The 17,742-nt window shown below is 44.3% G+C and overlaps 1 pseudogene across 6 annotated transcripts in view; it reads left to right on the top strand.

The window, feature by feature from the left end:
* The first annotated feature begins 513 nt into the window (after window positions 1-513).
* Window positions 514-17,742, top strand: part of LOC112867450 (cationic amino acid transporter 3 pseudogene) — a 113,051-nt pseudogene continuing 95,822 nt past the window's right edge. For all 6 annotated transcript variants that reach the window (XR_015253602.1, XR_015253600.1, XR_015253599.1 and 3 more), the window contains exon 1: window positions 514-621. The product of XR_015253602.1 is annotated as a cationic amino acid transporter 3 pseudogene, transcript variant X6 (transcript). The remainder of the gene's footprint in view (window positions 622-17,742) is intronic.

Here is a 17,742-nt window from a genome sequence, read left to right as displayed (position 1 = left end):
AGCCCAATGCAGGGCTCCAACTCACGAACCTGAGATCATGACCTGAGTGGATGTCAGATGCTTAACCGACTGAGCCACCCAGGCACCCCAAGAGTGTTTCCTTCTAAATTCACACCTAGGGGTGCCTGGGTGGCTCAGTCGTTTAAGCGTCTGACTCTTTTCAGCTCAGGTCATGATCTTACGGTTTCGTAAGTTCAAGACCCACATCAGGCTCTGTGCTGGTGGCTGGGACCCTGCTTGGGATTCTCTCTCTCCCTCTCTCTCTGCCCCTCCCCCACTCGTGCTGTCTCTGTCTCTCTCAAAATAAAGAAATAAACTTAAAAAAAATTTAAATTCACATCTTGCTGCCCAGACAGGGCCCCGCTAGTCTTCCCTTGCCCACCTCTAGCTTTCCTCCTAGAAGGGGGCTGAGCCACCTTCTTTACACTTTTCACTCTTCCCAAAGCACCCCACCCCGCCCCGCCTGCCCGAGCCCCGCCCCCATACCCCCTCCAGGGCCCGCCCGCCCCTAAACTCAGCTTCATATCCTGACTCTGCTTGGCCAAGCTTCTTACCTCTCCCTGGGTTTAGCTTGCACTTTCTTCTCAGGTGTCTCACCTCTGAGGTAGAAAAAACCCATGGGTAAGTGATTTCTCATGTTTATGGAGTTGGCAAGAACACTGGGACCGAGACAGAGAGGAAGAAGTCTGGGCTTGGAGTGCCACTGGCTGTCCAGGCCCTGTGGGGTGTGAGCAGAGGTTATTTGCTGGTGCCCAAGCTAGACTTGGATTGGGGGGTGCAGACCAGTGGCCTTGCAAGTTTGGGAAGGGCAGGTGGCTTTGCTGGGGTCAGAGTGATGGGGAGGCCAAGACTCTGTTCTCTAGACCAGAAAGGTTCTTAGCTCTGCTGAAGAAAACGAGTTAGGGGAGGTTAGTCCCTGGCGCTTCTCCTTCAGCATCCCTTCTCACCTCTTTGCCCTGCCCTCCTTCCTGGCCTTTCCTTCCTGACCTGGTCCAGAACTTGTTTTGTTCATCTTTGTCTTTCCCACAGGGCCCAGCACATAGTATGCTTAGATGTGTTCTTTGAGGGAATGAAGGTTCTTCCACCTGGCTCTGCTGCCTCTGTCATGTTTTGTCATGCTTTCTCACTGGAGATTCTGAAAGCCTCTGTGTCATATCTTCGTGGGGCGGGGGTGTTGCCGTGGGCTTCGCAGAAGAGCAGGTCCTGTTTGGTAAGGTGGCCCACCATAAGGAGAGAGAGGGTCCGTGGGTCTTCTTCCTCCATGCTCAAGCAGCTAGATATCTATTTTTACAGCTGTTGAAGGTATCTCCCTGCCTTTCTTATCTAATATAAACAAGCTGTGGTGGGGATTGATTATAAGCCAAGTCAGGCTATAGGAGGAAAGATTGCTGAGTTCCACTGGGGTGTGGCTGCCTAGTGGTCTTTAAAACACCGTATGGAGTCTTGTCTGAGGTCCCAAATATATTGTAAATGAGCCAGTGCTAAATAAACCTTGCAACTTGATGGCTCTGTTCTCTCTCTTGGAATCTATCAATTTTATGTACATGATAGGCATATTTATTGATTGATAGAGGCTTGGAGGAGAAGCCTGAAATAGGACTGGCTTCCTGGGTTGCCAAGAGACATTTTGCTGTTATTGCAAAACATATTTGCACCTCTTTAATTTCTAAGGCTCTTGGAATCTTACACTGTTCTCCACCCAGGCTCCCCCTACCCCAGTCATGTACCCTGTGGGCAGTACCCCTTCGCCAGAAGCCCAGACAACACTTATCTATGCATGACGCCGGTTTTCTTGATTATATGTGGCAAGTGTTTCTTTCTAGCTTGTCTTTATCTTCCCCTCTAGCAGTTTTTGGGCACCTTTTCTCCATTATCAATTGATATGTGTCATGTGCCTCCAGAAGGCAGGCTCATTTTAACCTTAGTTTAAGCAAAATCATGTGGAAAAGTGAATTTCCTTTCCAAGCATATTCCAAATTGATAAAACATGATTTTTGGATTATATTCTCTTGGTTTATCTTTGTCCCTTTTTATTTTGTTATTGCAGAAACCACAAAGCAGACTGGGGATTAGAAACAACAAGGAAATAGGGATAAAGAACGTCCCTTAAAAAAGTGGTGGCGGAGGCTCTTTGTTGTACATTATGATGCATGAGCTGGGGTGAGGCAGGTGGGTCTTTTTTGTTTAATTAAAAAATTTTTTTTTACTCTTTATTTATTTTCGAGAGAGAAAGAGAGAGAGAGACAGAGCACAAGTGGGGGAGGAACAGAATCCAAAGCAGGCTCCAGGCTCTGAGCTGTCAGCACAGAGCCCAACACGGGGCTCGAACTTACCAGCTGCGAGATTATGACCTGAGCTGAAGTCAGATGCTTAACCGACTGAGCCACCCAGGCGTCCCTTTTTTGTTTAATTTTTAAAAAAGCGTCTTTAAGTAATCTCTATGCCCAATGTGGAGCTCAAACTCATGACTCCGAAATCAAGAGTCTCATGCTCTACTGACTGAGCCAGCCAGGCACCCCTAGGTGGGTCTTGATGGAGGAGTCATATTGATCTATATTTGGATAAGAACGCAGGACTTTGAGACATGGTACAACTTTCATATGACTCAGACAATCTGGTATCTTTCCTACAGCAAAACAACACAAAACAAATTGACTGAACAAGGCAGACGGTGAGAGTGTGGGGCAGCTATGTGGGGCTATGACAGGAATCCAGCACAGTCTGGTGAGAGAGGACAAAGAGAAGGAGACAGTCAAGTACTTAAATGGGAGGACAGAAGGATACATTTAAAGATATGAAGGGAGGGGCGCCTGGGTGGCTCAGTTGGTGAAGCATCTGACTTCGGCTCAGGTCATGATCTCATGGCTCGGGAGTTTCAGCCCCGCGTCAGGCTCTGTGCTGATGGCTTGGAGCCTGGAGCCCGCTTCAGATGCTGCATTTCCCTCTCTCTCTGCTCCTTCCCTGCTTGTGCTTTCTCTCTCTCTCTCAAAAATAAATAAACAATAAAAATTAAAAAAAAAATAAAGATATGAGGGAAGAAAACCAGAGAGATAGCCCGCCTTTCCTATGCCACCTTGTGTGAAGTGTATGTATTGCCGAGGGTGTATATTGGGAGGAGGTACATGGAAGAAGGAGCCGTGCGCTATGACCACTCACAACTGCTCGTCTCAAAGAGGAGACAGGGTATAGTGATAGATGGGACCACTGGATGGATTTCTAGATTCTGTACTTACCAGGAAAGGAAGGATTTGGGGGGGGAACCAGCTGTTTAGCAAAGCATCTTGGAAAAAATGAGTGTGACTCAGTACTCATTGTAGATAAAGGCTATCCCACCCTTACAGTTGTAGTTTGGAAAATAGGTAGATAGGCAGATGGATTTCCTTCTACTGTTTTTTCCTGAGGACTTTTATTAGGTGTTCTGGATTGACAGGACTTGGGGTTGAGAGAGGTTGGGAGTAGAGAATCTTAGGAAGAAGTAGAGAAGAAATTAATTTTCACTGTTAACATCAATGTATCCCATCACTTTTGAATCCCTTAATTGTGCCTCTTTGGTGGCTTCCCCCAGCTTTCTTTCTGATTCTTGTTTGGAAAATCTAACTGGTTTTGTTTTTTTTTTAAGTTTATTTATTCATTTTTTTTGAGAGAGAGACAGAGAGAGAATCCTGGTCAGGCTTCATGTCAGCATGGAGTCCACCATGGGGCTCAGTCTCACGACCATTAGTTCATGACCGTGAGATCATGACGTGAGCCAAAATCAAGAGTTGGTCACTTAACCGACTGAGGCACCCAGGTGCCCCTGGAAGATCTAATTGTGATTCTTCCTGTAGCCCATGTAGTTTCTGAAGACCTCTAGGAGCAGAAGCTCAGGCTTGTCTGATTTGTCGAAGTTGATCATTTTGTTTTGTTGTGACAGAAGTGTTAAGAATTTCCAAAACTGGATTCTGACAGAAACGAAACCTGTAACTGAGGTCAGATTATGAGTGAGGAACACCAATTTTACCTCTGTCTTCGCAGAAGACACCTTGTTCACAACCATCTCAGAATGGTACTAGATGATATGGAGTCTATACAGCCTCTAGAGAAAGCCTGGCTGTCTGCTTGTTTACCTGAATAATGGTACAATATTACTAGTATCATGTCTGCATGTAGCAGGGAGTCCATAGATATTGAGGGAAGGAAGCAAAAATGTCTTAGTCTACATCTACAGAGATTTTGGTCTGCATTTGGGTGGGTGGATTTTATCTACATACATTTGGTCTGGAGTGTGTTAGTCTATGTCAGGATGGGTTTTTGCTGACTCGGAATTCAGCTTCTACCAGAGTAGGATGGGATGGGAGAGGTGCAGTACGGGGGGCGGTAGGGTAGGTAGATGAGTTGGAGGAGGTGGCTGTGTCTCCTCTTGGTCTAATGAGAAGACAGTTTGGGGCTGCCATGCCTTCAAGTTCAAGTCTTAGTTGCCCCTAGTAATATTTACTTGCAGAATAAGGGTTTCTAGCCTCATTGAGAGAACATGAAGCAGGTTCTACCCTAAGGAGTTTTTAGTTTACAAAGGATTCTTCTCTCTCTCTCTTTTAAAAAGAAATTTAACGTTTATTTTATTTTGGGAGAGGGGGAGGGCCAGAGAGAGAGGGAGACACAGAATCCGAAGCAGGCTCCAGGCTCTGAGCTGTCGGCACAGAGCCCAATATGGGGCCCCAACTCATGGACCATGAGATCACTACCTGAGCTGGTCAGACTCTTAACTGACTGAGCCACTCAGGCACCCCTAGAAAGGATTCTTCTAAGTAACGTTCAAACAGAATATAGTACAAAGTAAGATCATAGGTGGGAAGATGACTGGTAAGTGATCCATTTGGTGAGGTTGTTCTCAGAAGACTCCTGGGAGACAAGTTTGGATATTTATTTTCTTTAGTATGAGCTGAATTTGGTTACTTCAGCTTTCTTTCCAACCTTTCAGGGAAGCTGCCTGACCTTAACTTCTCTTTTCCCAGGGGAGAAGTAACACATTTATTACTACTGAAATGGTTTCTTTCTCTTTTCCTTTTCTGCACAGACCAAGACTGAGAATAATAATAATAATAATAATTATTATTATTATTTTTTCGTATCTAGATCTGTATTAATCTCTATAGCAAATATTTAACTGGATCTGTATAATTGAGCAAACTGGATTTACTGTTTCAAGGTGTGGTGGATTTGTGTGTGTGTGTATGCGTGTGTGTGTGTGTGTGTGTGTGTGTGTGTGTGTGTGTGTGTGTTTGGGGGCATGGAAGGAAGTCCTAAAAGATGCTCTATTAATTGGACCATGGCCCAAGGTGAAGATGTAGCTTGAACTGGGAAACAATCATACAAAATGCCAAGAAGGGACAATTTTCCCAGGCTGACTGACGGTGTACAGAAGATACTCCCTAATCTTGCCAACACTGGAAAATGAGGTCTTTTCTACTCTAACTTTCTGTCAACTATGAAGCCATCTGGGATCTTGACATCCCCTTGCTATGACAGTTCATTTCTGATTTAGGAATAGCCTTACTGATTCATAGTTTATGTATTTTTTACTTATTTTGGCAGGTGGGGAAATATGCACAACATGCCCTTCATTGTGAATTTCCAGAGAGGGGCGTTCTCTATTTGCCACCATTGTCTTGCACTGTGTGTAAATGAATGCATGGTGATTTGCGGGTGTGGTGGTGGTGTTAATAATTTATGGGGGAAATGTTGCTTTTGCTTAAATTCTTTTGCACAAAGAGTCTCTGTGGCGCCTAAATTTTCCAATTTGGAATTTGCCTTTGTGTTCATTTACACTTAGTTGAAATCTGATCTTCAATAGACTGAATCCAGTCTTTCTCACTTAGAAACTTTGTGTGGTTTCCATTTGCGGGACCATCCAGTTTCTCGCTTTAGACCCAACCCAAGCTATAGAGAATCCATCTGTGTAGTGATTTCGACAGTACAGGGAAAATGATAGCAAATACAGCACATTCCTTTCTCTGGGAGCTTATAGTACAAGGGCATTTCATGGATCCTTCCCCATCCTCCCGAGACAAGTGAAGTCCTGGTGTACACACCATTCTGTCCTTTGACTATTGTCCCACTCCTCCATTCTGCAGGCCAGCCTTAAATGTAGTTATTGCAGTTTGAGTATCGTGTCATGGTGCCTACTGCCAAAGCATTAGATGACTTATTTTCCAAATTCAGTAAAGCAGTGGAAGTAATAAAACTCTGTGTTGTCTGTCTGTTCAGATGTCACACATCAAGGAGATGACGCTGGAGCAAATTGTAAATGTCACAGATCATGCACTTGGTCTCAGCCGACGTGGGTTACTTCCTTTATACTTTCACTTTGTTGTGGTGAAAGAGATTTGGACCACAGTTCTTATTTCATATCTCTGACATTGCCAAGCTGGGCTGTAGACCCTGGGGTACTTCCTTGGTTGTGGCCAGTTAACTCTTTGTACCTCAGGCTTCAGCTGGGGAAAGAGAGGCAAGCCAAAAGCATCACCAGGCAGAAGCTGTGCTTCTCTGCTCCACCTCACCACACAACTACTCTTACCCTCTTTCCTAAAGGGGTGTTCTCCCAGTGCGAAGTTCTAGGCCACTGAGTTATGCCACTGGATAGTAATGAGGAGAGAGCAGGGGAAAGGAAGAGCGTGTTGGAGAGATCAGATATCTATCTATAAGTGTGGCCAGAGAAGCTTCTGGAAGGAGGGTCATGCTGAACAGGGTTTGGAAAGAGCGTGTTCTAGGCAGAAAAAGGGAGAGTCTGTGTGAGGGCTGATGTTAATGCCAGCAAGATGTGCATGTGTGGGGAAAGATTTGTCCTGGTCAAGCAGAGAGACACAGAAGGTTAGTAGTAACAGTAAATGGTAGAAGAACACTGAAAAGGAAGCCTTGGAAATACAATCTTAGAAGTTTGGATTTAACAGAGAGCAGGATACTGCAGGTCTAGTTGTGGTGGTGTGGGGTGGGGTGGGGAGACAGAGAGAGAGAGAGAGAGAGAGAGAGAATCTTTGTAAGACTTGAAGAAAGTGTCATTTTCCAGAAGGAGGGTAGAGGGCACTCACACTTCAGTTATCTGCTGCAATGCAGTAGTCAGGAAGAATGTGATTTAGGGCTTTATCCTGCTTCAAGGAAGGGCAGCACTCTCTGATGGCTGCTGGGTGAATCTGAGTGAGAGCCCAGAGGATGTGATTGTTCAGAGTTACCAATTTTATGGACCAGGAGGGAGGACCAGAGACTATGGCAGGAGGCTGGCCCTGGATATACAGTATTTGTGAACTGTAGGAACCTAGTAGATGGAGGTCTAGTGTAGACAAGGTGTGCTAAGTGTCTAAGTGACTTCATGTCAGCTGAATTGAATTGAAGGCTGGTTGTTGATCCCCAAATATCTGAAACCAATGATTTCAGTTGGAATTCCTTAGATTTAATCCAAATTTTTAGGCAATTTCCCCCAATAAAGTCAGGATCCTTAGAGGCTGCTTTGTCAATGGTCTTGTTTTTGGACATATTCAGGGTTTTCCTCCTTTTGAAACTAAAATAGAAAGGCAATCCTTTACCTTCTTTTTTGATCTTCCTATACTAATAGCATGTTCAGAATACCCATTATTCTTTATCTTAAGTCCATATTCTTTAACAACTTGAAAAAATAATGAGGAGATACAAAAATAGACAAAGAGGTCCATATCGATGTGATGTCCATCAGTCTTCGTGCTTATTTCCAAGGATGATTTAATAAATACTAACAATGCTCTAGGTGCTGTGAGCTCAGAGCTGGTCACATACATGGGTCACAATGGGGAAGGCTGGTGCTCATTTTTTATATTCTTTTTTTTCAACGTTTATTTATTTTTGGGACAGAGAGAGACAGAGCATGAACGGGGGAGGGGCAGAGAGAGAGGGAGACACAGAATCGGAAACAGGCTCCAGGCTCTGAGCCATCAGCCCAGAGCCCGACGCGGGGCTCGAACTCACGGACCGCGAGATCGTGACCTGGCTGAAGTCGGACGCTTAACCGACTGCGCCACCCAGGCGCCCCTCATTTTTTATATTCTACTCAGTCAGGTGTCTGGTTATCAACAACCACCAAACCAGAATATCAACCTGACACAGCTGAAGTCCTTTTCCCCAGCATCACCGTGAAGTTTTAGCTCTGGAATGGGGGAATCGTATTTTGGAAGTGACTGGTGAGCTGACATTTTTCTGGTACTGGGTTCCTCTGGGTTAAGGATAAAGAGGAGATTGCCATTTTCTGGCAACCATTCCCAGTCTGCTCCTGACTGGGGGCCAAGTCTGGGGAGCAAATGGCCAAGTGAATTAGGGAGGTTGAAAAGATGTTTTGTTAAACCGTCCTCATTAAATTGGCACCGTCTGCCTTACTACTCTCTTTTGTCCCAGTTGGGGCTGTCCTTTGTGACAGATGTTTCCTAACGGTGTGTGCCAGCAACATCTGGAAGGCTTGGGTGATGGCTGAGGTTTGGGAGGGCCAAAACTGGAGGTTTTTAGGCTGTCAGGGAAATTGCAACCATCTTCCTGCTGTTGGGTTCCCATTTAAAAAAATACCTGCTCCCCACCCCCTTCTTCCTTTATGCGATGAGAATGAAAGTTTCATTACCTTCTCTAGCATTTCCTAACCTCACTGAATATGTTTTTTTTTTTATTCTCAAGAATGAGGTAGTGACTAGAAAATATTTGGAATAGGACAATGAAAGAGTAAAACGATGAAAGAAGTCTCAGGAGGGTGACTTATATTTGGCATCTAGAGATCTATTATCCTATATTTCTACTAAAAGCCAAGCTAAAGGATGTGGGTTAAAGTTGTGGGTAGGAATTATAATTAGCTGTAAAATTATATCTGGGAACTATTGGGATGGCTATGGGGATGTTTGGAATCTTTCCTGACATCTAAAAATATAGTCTGGAGACATTTTGGCACTAGATTGGGTTAGGATTTTCCTTTTTTTTTTTTTTTTAAAGTAATCTCTACACCCAATGTGGGGCTTGAACTCAAGACCTGAGATTAAGAGTTGGATGCTGTACTGACTGAGCCAGCCAGGTACCTGCCCCTTCCCCAGTCGCTTGGATTAGGATTTTAGCAGGACATGGTTTAGATGGAGCTTTCAGATTTAATGATTCCTCCACTTCTAGCTCTGGCCCATCAGTATCTATTTGAGATGAAAGGGAAGACATTGGCAGAGGGTGACCTAGACACAAAGATAAGAACTGGCTCAAACACTCCTTTAAAAGCCATGCTGCAGTCTTGACCCTTTATGGAGGCAAGGTGCCACGGTAGAAAGAACATGGTCTTTGAAGTAACAAGGAACCAAGTTAAAATTCCAGCTCTTCTTTTTACTGGCTGTATGAGCTTAGGATAGTTGTCTCACCTCTCAGTCTTTAAAGTTGGAATAATAACACTTATTTCATTGGGTTGTTATGGGGGTTAAATGAAGGAACATATGTGCATTACAGCTTAACAAATTCTGATTCTCCTTCACCCCTTTCTCCATGTATCCCTAATTCTTTCATATATATCTGGTCCCCCTATTTGCCTGATATAATTTTTCTCTGCTTCCAGCCTCTGCACATGTTCCCCCCATGCCTCTTACAGTTCAAGCCTAGGGCCCTGATTTATTAATTTGTGTTAGTCCCACAAAATGACAATAACAGTATGTAGTTTTTATAACCGTACTAACATGAGCCAAGGTTGTGGTTTCTTTCCAGGCATTTTTGCTTGCTGACAATTTTGGTTGTAAATCAAAGACAAAGGAGTTCTATCTTCCCACCCACTCCTCTGATCTAAAGTTCCTGATTTGGGCTAGATCATTCTGGGTGGGATTTTGTTGCAACCAAAAGTGATGGCAAGCTTGTTTATAAAGGCCATTCAGGGAATAAGAATCCGTAACCTTTACTACTGGGACATTCTTGTTTTCTTCCTAACTTTTTGGTTTGAAAAATATCAAACCTATAGAGAGTTGCAGGAATAGTGTAATTAACACCCATTTATCTTTCACCAGGATTGATTGTTAACATTTTTCTACATTTGCATGCTCTCTCCAGTGCTCCTGTGTGTGTGTGTGTGTGTGTATGAAATATGGTCCATAGTTTACTAACTGTCCAATTTTTTTAATAGTAAAATGTTTCTCCCTGATCCAGGTCCAATCCAAGGTTTTGCATTGCATCTCATTGTTGTGTCTCTCTCTCTTTTTTTTTTTTTTAATTTTTTTTTCAACGTTTTTTATTTTTTTATTTTTGGGACAGAGAGAGACAGAGCATGAACAGGGGAGGGGCAGAGAGAGAGGGAGACACAGAATCGGAAACAGGCTCCAGGCTCCGAGCCAACAGCCCAGAGCCTGACGCGGGGCTCGAACTCACGGACCGCGAGATCGTGACCTGGCTGAAGTCGGACGCTTAACCGACTGCGCCACCCAGGCGCCCTCTCTCTTTTTAAAAAATATTTTATTTATTTTTGAGATAGAGAGAGACAGAGTGTGAGCAGGAGAGGGGCAGAGAAAAAGGGAGACACATAATCCGAAGCGGGCTCCACGGTCTGAGCTGTCAGTACAGAGCCTGACATGGGGTTTGAACTGTGAACCACGAGATTGTGACCTGAGCTGAAGTCGGACACTCAACCCACTGAGCCACCCAGGCACCCCTGTGTCTCTTTATTCTCCATTAATCTGCAACAGTTCCTCAGGCTGTCATTCCTGACACTGACAGTTTTGAACAGTTTTATAGAAAGTTAACTTTCTGTAGAAGGTTGTTTTGTAGACTGATCATTAAATTTTTTTTTTAATTTTTATTTATTTTTGAGAGAGAGAGTGTGCATGAGCAGAGGAGAGGGAAGGGGCAGAAAGAGAGGCGGAGAGAGGATCTGAAGCAGGAACTGCACTGATAGCAGAGAGCCCGAGGCAGGGCTCGAACTCATGAACCATGAGATCATGACTTGAGCCAAAGTCAGCCACTTAAATGACTGAGCCACCCAGGTGCCCCTAGACTGATCATTTTTATCATTCGATTCAGGTTACACATTTTGGGCAGTAATATTATATAAGAACATTCTTAAAGACAAGGGGTGCCATGTAAACAGGGAGCATGTTTTCTTCCTTCCCATTATGTTTGTAAGATCAAGCACAAGGACTTAGAAGGTGTCCTTCTAAGAAGGTGCTTACTGTTGAATGAATGAATGAATGAATGAATGACCAAAGACTTTTACTGCTACCTAGGTCTATTATTTTTCTACTTGAGGAGAGGAGGAAGAGCAGCCTTCTCCTATATCCTGTTCCCATTTTTATTAGACATGTTTGAAGGCTTAAAGGGAACCTAAGACCTCTGTAATGAGCCCATAGAGAAGGGAAATGAGGTGGGGACTATGATGTGAGGCAAGCTGTGGAGTCTCTTTACCCTGGGGGTGGGTGGTGATCATACTATGTTGAGACTGGACGGTGAATAAGGTGGTCCTCAGATGGAAAGAAACACAGCATGCAGAACCTAAGAGTACATGGTCTGTTTCCTTGCTGAGAGAAATTAGTTATTTAGGGTTCCAGATTTTATTATACTTCCCTCCCCTAACTCCCATTTGAATCCTCAGAATGGCCTGGTGAAAATTGATTTCTGTCCCTCCTCCTTTCGCAGTGGGGACAACCCCATATTTCTCTCCTTCTCTACCCTCCATCTCCCCCCTCCCCACCCACACAAGTGTGTATTTTCTAACATTTATAAACGGTGGTTGGGCGGCCATTCTCTCCGGATTATTTATTGTTGAGAAAATCTATAACTCCTTGGACTTCTCATTTTGATGTAGAAGCTTTCATCCCTGTCGCCTGGGGGAAGTGAGGTTATGAGAGGTACTCTTTGCCTCTCGGAAATGTGTTTTCAGGCTTCCCTTTGGGGCCCTTTCTCTCTCCAGCTCTGATCATCTCAGACATTTCTGACAGTCCTTCCTGAGGCATCTGGGGCTTGGGACTGGATTCATCTATTTAATTCTGCAAGGCTTCCGAGTGCCTGATGCACATGGTTCCTGCCCCCTTTCTGAGAGTCTACCTACCCCTGTCTTTGCAGCCCCTTATTTCACCAGGTTCCAGAAAAAGGGCCCTTTGTATCCATGTCAGCTCTTGATTATCCAGTCATGGTGGGAATAACCTAAAAGAGTGAATGATACTAAAATGACTTTTGTTTGATTTTTAAGTGATCAAATCCTGCCTAGAGATAATCCATAAAGTGAACAGCTTCAATGAAAGCAATCCATCATGTTACGCTCCCATGGTTGACTCTATGGCATCTCTTCTTTGGCATCTCTAGAGGAAGGCAGATGCAAGAACGCAGCTTGTTCAGCCCTCACTGTGTTGTTAGACGTGCTGGTCATCTAACAACGTCTATTGAGAGTTCTGCAGAAACCGTCTCCATGTCTTGTTTTCGAACTCTGGAGGAGGCCTTTCCTTAGTTTGAGAACCAAATGCTTAGTTCAAAGAACATGAAAATAAGTAGCCAACATATAAAACTATCACTTTTTCTAGGGTTTCCATCACACCCAGAGTAAAAGCCAAAGTCCTCACAGTGACTCTCAGACCCTAAGTGAAGAATCTGGCTTCCTACTTTCTCTCTGACCTCATCCCCTACCTCTTCCCACTCACTCACTCCATCTTGGCCCCACAGGCCTCCTTGTTATTCCCCCCAGATCGCCAAGTATCACTTCACACCCATGAGGATGGCTGCTATTAAAGAAACAGAAAATAGTGAGTGTTGGCGAGGATGTGGAGATATTGGGACGCTTGTGCACTGTTGGTGGGAATGTAAAATGGCGCAGCCGCTGTGGAACACAGCATGATGGTTTCTCAAAAAATTAGATATACAATTACAGTATGATCCAGCAATCCCACTTCTGGGTATATATCCCAAAGAATTGAAAGCAGAGACTCAAAAAGATATCTGTACTCCCATATTCATAACAGCATTATTCACAATAGCCAAAAGGCGAAACCCACATACTCATCAATGGATGAACAGATAAACAAGATGTAGTATATACATACAACGGAATATTATTCAGCCTTAAAAAGGAAGGACAATCGGATACATGCTACAACATGGATGAACCTTGAAGACCTTATGCTAAGTGAACTAAGCTGGTCACAAAAGGACACTATTGTATGATTCCACTTATATGAGGTACCTAGAGTAGTTGAATTCATAGAGACAGAAAGTAGCATGGTGGTTGCCAGGGTCTGGGGGGAGAGAAGGATGGGGAGTTACTATTTAATGGGTACAGAGTTTCAGCTTAGGAAGATGAACAAGTTCTGGAGATGGATGGTGGTGATAGTTGCACAACAGTGTCAATGTGAGGCTGTCTTGGACCACCCTTTTCATTTTATTTATTTATTTATAAAAGTTTATTTATTTATTAGTAATCTCTACACCCAGAGTGGGGCTCAATTCACAACCCTGAGACCAAGAGTCACGTGCTCCTCTGATACTCCCCTGACTGAGCCAGCCAGGAGCCCCTGGACCACCCATTAATTTTTTTTATGTTTATTTTTGAGAGAGAGACAGAGTGTGGGTGGGGGAGGGGAAAAGAGAGAGGGAGACACAGAATCCAAAGCAGGCTCCAGGCTCCGAGCTGTCAGCAGAGACCGTGATGCAGGGCTCGAACCCATGAACAATGAGATCCTGACCTGAGCCAAAGTTGGATGCTTAATGGACTGAGCCACCCAGGCGCCCTAAGGATCACCCATTTTATTTAAAAAAAAATTTTTTTTTTAACATTTATTTATTTTTGAGATAGGGAGAGACAGCATGAACAGGGGAGGGTCAGAGAGAGAGGGAGACACAGAATCTGAAACAGGCTCCAGGCTCTGAGCTGTCAGCACAGAGCCTGATGCAGGGCTCGAACTCACAGACCACGAGATCATGACCTGAGCCAAAGTCGGAGGCCTAACAGACTGAGCCACCCAGGCGCCCCAAGGATCACCCATTTTAAAATCCCAACACACGTCCTGAGCACATCTGAACTTTTTCTTGCTTTACTTTTCTCTGCAGCACTGATCACAAATCCAACACAATATATATTCTTATTACTTATTTGTTTATTGTCTGCTTCCTCCTACAGAAATGTAAGCATCTTGAGTGGAGGGATTTTTGTGTTTTTCTTTGCTTTATAGCAGTGTTGAATAACTGGGGACCAGTATATTTGTTGAATAAATAAATGAATGGCCATGGTTAGACATACACTTCTAGAGAAGGCACAGACAGAAAGAGAAAATGGGAAAATCCCATTTTTCATTTCATTTTGTTAACTAAGTTCTACGTTTGGCTATGAGACTCGCCCGTGTTCATGGTGGCTTTCGCTCTGTTTACTTTTTTGTATGTATTCTGAACTGTTTCCACTTTGGAAGTGTTTGTGTTCCACATACACCACACTTACTATTTAAGGTTGTTGCCCTGAACTCAGAGCCTCTACTCTTGTATTCCTGACTGCTCCCCACCTCCCAGAGTTGCAGGGCTGTTTGAATTAGGACTTGGGAAACTCTGGGAAGCTTAGCTATCCGGGAGACTTTACACTTGTTTGTTTCAGAGCCACTGGTTTGAATGGCTCGGGACTTTTCATTCTTCTGAAATTTTAAGGTGGAGGAGAGAATTTATATAATTTGGGTTCAGGAAGAAGCTATGCTTGGATGGAAAGAGATTAATATCATCTCTGGAGATGTTGCGTTTCAAGTCCACTTCTCTGAAATTTTGAGAACCTTTGAGAAAATAATTATTTAATAGCCTCATTAGCCTTCCTCCCAAGTCTTTATCAAACTTCTATCCAAACTGTGTTTGAAGCTCTACAGGAGGAGCCACAGGGCCAGCTTCCTGATTGGTAGGGGTAGTAACACCCAACAATAGGCAGTGGAACTTAACTGCCTTGGAAAAATGTTTTGAAAAGGAAAGGTCCAGAGTGAGGGCAGTACCCTTCTTAGAGACAGAGGAGTGAACACAGTGACCTCCAGGATGGAGGAGAGTGGGTGGGGCTGGCTGGGAAAGCAAGACAGCCTGCAATTTAGTGGGTGGATTGTTGGATTTGACAGGAGTTCTTCTTGGCGACTTGGGATGGAACTTTTGTTTTGGAGTTTGGAATGAGCTCAGAGACTGAGAGAAACACAGGGAGGAGGAGGGAGAGAAGCGGGGAGCCGGGGGGCATTATGGAATTCATACAAGCTGGCTTCATGTTCCCTGGCCTCTCTCTGCATTTCTTTAAGTACCTCCCCTGCGCCAAGCACCTCCTTTGGGAGAGACTGTTTCCTAATTAAACTGAGATTCACAGGCCCAGGGCCCTCATTAGGAAATGTCCTCAGGAAATGCTCTTGAAATAGATGAGTGTGCATGTTCTAGTTGTTCTAGTCTCCTGTTTCCACCTCTGTTTGGCCCTTTCTCTCTTTCCAAAAAAGAAAAAAAAAATGAAAAAAACCTTACTTCTAGGAATCTCAAGATATAGCAATCAATCAATACACTATATGTACATTTCCTCTGTCTTAAGTGCCTCTTTTGGTTTCTTGGTACAATTATGAGCAGATCCTTGTCCTGGGTAGTGATGGCTGGGGATAGGAGTGTGGAATTCAGAAGGAGGAGGTATATGAATCCTGGCCCTGCCCTCTGGAAGCTTTTGGACTGTAAAAGAATTTAAGTGACACACCCAGGACTCCACCAGAAAGGGGAAATTAGTTTCAGCTGAACATCAGGATCGGCTGTAAGTGCTGGTGACAAGGGGAGGAAGGTTGGAAATGGGGGATTAGTCAGAATGGCTTAGGAATGGCTTCCTAGATGTGGGGGGAAAAGTTGTAGAATAGAGTTAAAAAGAGCTGGAGGGTCAAGACTGGAAGAAAGGAGTGAGGAGGGCATCCCTGGCAGGGCAGGTAACTTACCCAGGCCAAAGGCTCATCCCAGGAAGGGTAAATCAGGATGTGAGGAGCTGAGTGAGAAAGGAGGTGATGGGCCTGAGGGTAGGGGGAGAATTAGGGCAGAGCTCTGGCAGCTGGGTCAGAGAGTCTGGACTGAATATAAACTTTTGGAATGATTGAAGATTATTACTAGAGAAAGGGTATTTCTGAACATGATGTTTGAGGACGATGTTCCTCTGTATTGGTATAAGCTGGATTGCAAGGAGACTTGCTTAGGATTCCCAATCATGGGTTTGCTTCTTCTTCTACAAGTTTGGTTGTTCATTTATTTGTTCTGCTTGCTTCTGTTTGAGTCATAAGATATGATTATTTAACTTCCATGTGTTTTGTTCTTTGGGTTGCTTCTCTGGTATCTTTGTACTTCGTCTGTAGCCCACTTTCACTCATCTTCAGTAAAAGTGGGAAGAGCCCAAGGACCATCCTGCATAACAAAGTGGAGGGAAACAGAAATGATCAAAAGCATGTATGACCCTGCCATTCAGGTGGTCCTCCTTTGGGATTCTTGCTCGGGGCCCATGGCTGAACTTCAGGAGAGTGTAGGACATTTTTTTGAGAAGGGCAACGTCAAGGGAGTCTGTGATTCAACAAATGTTAAGAACCACTGTTGTGTCTTTGTTGGGAGGTAGGTGGCTGAGGATGGTTCCCCAGAGAGAGAAACATGGTACAAGCATCCCTAGGGCCAACCACAGGAACGTCCAGAGACAGTTGAAGGAGCTGAGGGAGAAAGAGAAATTGGGAAAACAGACATGGGTTCAGGGGAACTGGTAAGAAGAGTGCCCCATCCTCCCCTGTTCTCCACCCTCTTTCTAGCAGGTATTCCTTCCCTATTGTCTCCATGTTCTGACGATGGCAGGACTCTGGTTCCCCTTCAGTTTAAATATGTTGAGTGTCTGCTGTTTATCAATCTATGTACCAAGTCCTCTCACAACAGTACATCATGCATTTCCTTTGTTGAACCTGAAGTGCACAGAGTGGAATCAATCACTTCCTCCATCATGGCATGTTGGCTCTATCCCTTTCTGTAAGACCCCTTTTTGATTCATTTTCTTCTTTCCTTTCTCTGTTCCCATCTCCCCTCCTCACTGGGGGCACTTGTGTAGTGTCTTTAACAAATGCTCCTCCAATCCATGCTCTATATGTGTATTTAGATACATTCATCCACTCAACAACCACACAGTGCCAACTGTGTCAGGCACAGTCATAGGTGCAGGGAATGCAACCAGGAGCAAAATAATAAAAAAAAGTCCTGTTTTCATGGAGCTTACATTCTTTCGGAGTGAGACAAATCATGAACAAATAAATAAGTAAAACACGTAGCACCTCAAATAGTGATAAGCCCTATGGAAAAAAAAAAGCAGGGCAAGGGGATAAGATATGTTGAGGGGGATCAGGAGCAGACTGCAGTTTTATATGGGGTGATTAAGGAAGGCGTTGCAACAAAGATGCTATTTCAACAAACACAGTTAAGGAAGAAACTGTGTGGATATCTGGGGTAGAAGTGGTCCAGTTAGAGGGGACAGCAAGTACAAAGGCCCTGAGGTAGGGTCTTGTCTGGTATGTTAGGAGACCAGAATGGTTAGAAGGTCAGTGGCTAGAGAAAAAAGAGTGGGAAGAGAGAGAGACAGAAGGCTGAGAGGTAGCTGGGTGAGTGACAAATACTGTAGGACTTTGTGATGAACATGCTCACATGGGTCTCCTCATGGACTCAGCAGAGTTTCCTTGGGGTATGTACCTAGGAGAGGGATTGTGGGGTTGGAGGGGGTGTGCACTCTTAATTCCACTAAGATTATGCCTCAAGATGGTGGCACCAGTT

This window comes from Puma concolor, chromosome B4 (assembly GCF_028749965.1).
Source record: "Puma concolor isolate L17-30 chromosome B4, mPumCon1.1.hap2, whole genome shotgun sequence".
NCBI classification, from domain to species: Eukaryota; Metazoa; Chordata; class Mammalia; order Carnivora; family Felidae; genus Puma; species Puma concolor.
Note: the sequence above shows the minus strand (reverse complement) of the source record. Positions and strands in the feature narration are given on the sequence as shown.